The sequence below is a fragment of the Morus notabilis genome, unplaced genomic scaffold, assembly GCF_000414095.1.
Source record: "Morus notabilis unplaced genomic scaffold, ASM41409v2 Scaffold353, whole genome shotgun sequence".
Lineage (NCBI taxonomy): Eukaryota > Viridiplantae > Streptophyta > Magnoliopsida > Rosales > Moraceae > Morus > Morus notabilis.
The window spans coordinates 232,209-238,218 of NW_010357109.1; positions in this window are offsets into that span (position 1 = coordinate 232,209).

A 6,010-nucleotide genomic window follows, 5' to 3' on the forward strand; every position below is an offset into this window, starting at 1 on the left:
TTACCCGGTCTGTTCCGGGGCTGCCCCGGGGCTATCTCGGGGCTGTCTCGGGGCAGACCCGGGGCTGTCCCGGGGCATTACCGAGGTTGACCCGGGGCTGTACCGGGGCTTCCCTGGGGTTGTACCGGGGCTGCCCCGGGGCTGTACCGGGGATGCCCCGGGGCTTCCCTGGAGCAGTACGGGAGCTATCCCGAGACTGCCTCGGGGCTTTACCGGAGTTGTGCCAGTGCTGTCCCGGGGCTGTACCGGGGCTGTCCTGGGGCTGCCCCGGGGCTGTGCCGGGGATTTATCGGACTTTGCCGGGGCTGTCCCGGGGCTGTACCGAGGCTATCCCGGGGCTGTACCGGGGCTGCCCCGGGGCTGTCCCTGAGCTGTCCCGGGGCTGCCCCGGGCCTGGCTGTATCGGGGCTGCCCCGGGGCTGTCCCTGAGCTGTCCCGGGGCTGCCCCGGGCCTGGCTGTATCGGGGCTGCCCCGGGGCTGTCCCTGAGCTGTCCCGGGGCTGCCCCGGGCCTGGCTGTATCGGGGCTGCCCCGGGGCTGTCCCTGAGCTGTCCCGGGGCTGCCCCGGGCCTGGCTGTATCGGGGCTGCCCCGGGGCTGTCCCTGAGCTGTCCCGGGGCTGCCCCGGGCCTGGCTGTATCGGGGCTGCCCCGGGGCTGTCCCTGAGCTGTCCCGGGGCTGCCCCGGGCCTGGCTGTATCGGGGCTGCCCCGGGGCTGTCCCTGAGCTGTCCCGGGGCTGCCCCGGGCCTGGCTGTATCGGGGCTGCCCCGGGGCTGTCCCTGAGCTGTCCCGGGGCTGCCCCGGGCCTGGCTGTATCGGGGCTGCCCCGGGGCTGTCCCTGAGCTGTCCCGGGGCTGCCCCGGGCCTGGCTGTATCGGGGCTGCCCCGGGGCTGTACCGGGGCTGTCCCCGGGGCACACCCGGGGCTGTCCCGGGGCTGTACCGGGGATGCCGCAGGGCTTTCCCGGTGTTGTACCGAGGCTGTCCAGGGGTTGTCCCGGGGCTGTACGTGGGCTGTCTTGAGGCTGTACCGTGGCTGTCTCGAGGCTTGCCCGGGGCAGGCCCGAGGTTGTGCTGGGGCTGTACCGAGGCTGTAACGGGGCTGTCCCGGGGCTGTCTCGGGGCTGTATCGGGGCTGTCCCGGGGCTGTACCGGGGTTGTCCCGCGGCTGTACCCGGTCTGTACTGGGGCTGCCCCGGATCTGTACCGGGGCTGTACTGGAGCTGCCCCAGTGCTGTCCTTTCAAAAATGAACCCAATTCTATTAGTTGGATTAAGAGAAATATAACTATATGAATTGAGTGAAAGCAAAAAAGAAAAAAATTTGAGAATCGATAACGAGCTAATTCATGAACCGTCCATTAACATTCAATCTACAAATTGGACAACTTTTTCATTAACAAAAAAAAAAATACAAGATCTAACTAATAGAACAAACACAACCATAAATCAAATACAAAAAATTTCAAAAGACAACAAAAAAGGATTTATAAGTCCACATATAAATATTAGTTCCGCGGGGCTGACCCGGGTCTGTCCCTGGGTTGCCACGGGGGCTGTCCCGTGGCTGTCCCGGGGCTGTACCGGTGCTGTCTCGGGGCTGTACCAGGGCTGCCCCGGGGTTGTACTGGGTTGTACCGGGGCTGCCCCGGGGCTGTCGCGGGGCTGTCCCGGGGCTGTCCCGACGCTGTACCGGGGTAGACCCGGGGATGTCCCGGGGCATTACCGGGGCTGTCCCGGGGTTGTACGGGGGCTGCCCCGGGTTGTCCCGGGGCTGTCCCGAGGCTGACCCTGGGCTGTACCGGGGTTGCCCTGGGGCTTTCCTAGGGCTCTCTCGGGGCTACCCCGGGGCAGTACCGGGGCGGTCACAGGGCTGTATCGGGGCTCTACCGGGGCTGCCCCAGGCAGTACCGGGGCTATCCCGTGGCTGCCGCGGGGCTTTATCAGGTCTGTGCCGGGGTTGTCCCGGGGCTACCCCAGGGCTGTCCTAAGGCTGCCCCGGGGCTGTCCCGGGGCTGCACCGGGGCTGTCCCGAGGCTGTTCCGGGGCTGCCCCGGGGCTGTCCCGGGGCTGCACCGGGGCTGTCCCGAGGCTGTTCCGGGGCTGCCCCGGGGCTGTCCCGGGGCTGTTCTGGGGCTGCCCTGGGGCTGTACCGGGGCTTCCCCGGGGCTGTCCCGGGGCTGTCCCGAGGCTGTACCGGACTGTCCCGGGGCTGTTCCGTAGCTGCACCAGGCCTGTGCCGGGGCTGTACCGAGGCTGTACCGGGGCTGTACCGGGGCTGCCCTGGGCTGTACTCGATCTGTATTGAGGCTGCCCCAGGGCTGTACCGGGGCTGCCCCGGGCCTGGCTGTACCGGGGCTGTCCCACGGCTGTTCCCGGGCTTTACCGGGGCTGTCCCAGGGCTGTACTGGGGCTGTGCCGGGGCTGCCCCGGGGTTGTCCTGGGGCTGGCCCGGGTCTACGCTGAGGAAGTCCTGGGGCGGTCCCGGGGCTGTACTGGGGTTGTGCCGGGGCTGTACTGGGGCTGCCCCGGGGCTGTACCGAGGCTATCCCAGGGCTGCCTTTGGGCTTTACCGGGGTTGTGCCGGGGCTGTCCCGGGGCTGTATCGGGGCTGTCCCGGGGCTACGCCAGGGCTGTACCGGGGCTGTCCCGGGACTGTACCGGGCTTTGCGGGGCTGTCCCGGGGATGTACTGCGGCTGTAACGGGGCTGTACCGGGGCTGCCCTGGGGCTGTCCCGGGGCTATACCGGGACTGCCCCGGGGTTGTACCAGGACTGCCCCGGGGCTGTACCGGGGCTACCCCAGGGCTATACCGGGGCTGCACCGGGGCTGTCCCGGGGCTGTACCGGGCTTTGCCGGAGCTGTCCCGGGGATGTACTAGGGCTGTACCGGGGCTGTACCGGGGCTGTCTCGGGGTTGTACCGGGGCTGCTCTGGAGTTGTCCCGGGGCTGCCCCGCGGCTGTCCTGGGGCTGTACCGGGGCAGACCCGGGGCTGTCCCGGGGCTGTCCCGGTGCTGTCCCGGAGCTGCCCCGGGGCTGTCCCGGGGCTGTACAGGGGCTGCCCAGGGGCTATACCGGGGCTGTCCTGTGGATGTACCGTGGCTGTCCCGAGGCAAGTCCTCACAGTCTTACAGCATTTGGCTTTATTTGCCAACTATAAAAGTTCATTTTTGGCTAGAAGATGGTGGAATATCTCAGCCATGTCATCTCTTCTGAGGGCGTGTCAGCCGACCTATCCAAGGTCGACGCCATGATTTCGTTGCCGACCCCTCAGAATGTTCGGGAGCTCCGCGGATTGTTAGGTCTCACCGGCTACTATAGGTGTTTTGTACGAGGATATGGAACCATTGCCCGACCTCTTACCAATTTGCTTAGGAAGAAGGCTTTTCTTTGGACAGACTTGGAAGACGCAACCTTTCTTCAATTAAGGACAGCCATGATGGGACGTCCAGTGTTAGTCATGCCGGACTTTACTAAGCTGTTTGTTGTGGAGACGGATGCCTCAGGAAGCGAGATTGGCACTGTCCTAATGCAAGAGTGCCGACCAGTTGCCTATTTTAGTAATGTTCTCTCGGCCACTTTCCGGTTGACATAGGTGTATAAGCGCGAACTTTTGGCTATCGTGCTAGCTGTGCAGAAGTGGCGACACTACCTTTTGGGGCGACACTTTGTCATGCGCTCGGACTAGCAGAGCCTGCGATTCCTCCTTGACCAGCGAGTTCTTCCCCCAGAACAGTTATGCCTGGTAGCAAAATTGCTTGGGTACGATTTCGAAGTGCAGTATAAACGGGGTGTGGCAAACAAAGCGGCAGATGCTTTGTCTCGGTGGGAAACTATAGCTGATGCCATCCTTACGGCAATATCTATTCCTCATCATTTTGACACCGCGGGGCTGAAGAAGGACCAACTAGCAGACCCAGATTGTGCCATGCTCATTACTGTCGTGCAACAGGATCAGCCAATTTGGGAGGGATATGGGATTCGCCAGGGATTGCTCTATTTTCGAGACAGCGTGGTCCTACCCCTAACTTCGGCTTGGATCACTCGTGTTCTGCATGATTTCCATGACTCGGTGGTAGGGGGCACTCAGGTTTTCTGAGGACATATAAACGAATATCAGTGGTGTGGGCAAGTGTACGACGTGTTAGCACTCGAAAACGGAAGCATTGTCGTCCGCGGGGTTATTGCAACCGCTACCTATCCCGGCTCGGATTTGGGAGGATGTTTCTATGGAATTTATCGGCGGCCTTCCAAAGTCACGAGGGATGGACACTATTTTGATCGTCATCGATCGCCTATCCAAATACACGCATTTTGTCCCATGGCCCACCTTTACACGGCAACATAGGTGGTTGCCTTGTTTGTTCGGGAGATTGTCCGTTTGCATGGGTTTCCCCGCTCCATCGTCAGCGACCGCGATTCTATTTTCATGAGCCTTTTCTGGCGCGAGTTGTTCAAGCTCCAAGGCACTCGGTTGCAACCTAGTATTGCTTATCATCCCTAAACGGACGACCAAACTGAAGTTGCGAACCGTTGTTTGGAAACGTATCTTTGATGTTTCGCCTGCGACAAACCGTGACAGTTGCTCTCTTTTTTACCTTAGGCGGAGTACTGGTTTAGTACTACTTATAATGCTTCCATTAAATGCTCTCCTTTTCAAGTAGTGTATGGTCGGGATCCTCCCACCCTATACCGCTTCCCAGAAGGCTCGACAGCTGTTAATGAGGTTGAAGTGTAGCTCCGGCAACACAATCACATGCTGGACATCCTCAAGGATCACCTTCTTTTGGCTCAACAACGCATGAAGCGGTTTGCCGACCGCCATAGCCGAGAAGTTGCATTCACCCCGGGGGATTTGGTTTCATTGAAGCTGCGTCCCTATTTCATGAAGTCCTTGGCACAGAAGGTCAATGAAAAGCTTAGTCCTCATTTTTATGGGCCTTTCACCATTCTTGCTAAGGTAGGGCCGGTCGCTTATCACCTCAACTTGCCTGATAGCTCCAAAATCCACCCGGTCTTCCATGTGTCACAGCTCAAAGCCTTTAAGGGACAACACTACACCGGTCTGCCCCCGCCTGAGCAGTTGACTGATGAGTTAGAGCTCTTGGTTCAATCGGCCACCATCTTGGACTCTCGATCCGTCACCGTCGGGGGACACCAAGTGCACGAGGTTTTGGTGCAGTGGAAGGGGTTACCACCGGCGGATGCTACCTGGGAGCCACTGGTGACCATTGCTGAACAATTTCTGGACTTTGACCTTGGGGACAAGGTCGAGCTTGAGAAGGGGGATAATGTTAGACCTCCAGTCCTCAGGTTTGTTTACGCTAGATGAAAAAAGAAGAATGAGTAAAGGCAGGTTGGGAATTTGTTTACCCCAGGGCTAGGGCATGTGGTGAGGGGTGTTCGTTAGGATACGGTTATGGGGTATTGTGTAAGGGATGGGTATTGGGAAAAGAGTTAGTTACGGAAAATTAGAATAAAGCCTAAGGCTGCTTAGTAGAGGGCATCGAGAATTTAGAAAGAAATTGAGTCTGTGGTGGTCTTGAGGAGTCCTCAAACTCTCCTCCATCCCTCTTTCCAGTTTGTTGTTGTTGTTTTTTGTTTTTTTTTGTTTTTTGTTTTTTTTTGCTGCATTGTGCTTCCTTGTTGATTCAATAAAAGGAACCATACTACTTTTCTAGTTATTTCTCCATAATTCTCGTTAATTCTGTAGTCTACTACCCTTATTTGCCTCAAAAGAGCGGAATCCTAACAGAACCATACACATGTTTTGATATCATTACTTATTAAAGAAGAAAGCTACTTTGTGTTTTTGTAAAAGGGCCCTATGGTTGAATTTTGTTTCTCAACAACACACGATATACCAATTTGAATCTGCGAACTAAACGAGACTACATGTATTAGTTTGGTTTTCTGTACCTATGGTCTCTCTTGATTTTGACTGAATTGACAAGTTGGTCTCTAAACTTTTTATTTTGACTGTTATCCTAGAATTTAAAGGAATCGATGAA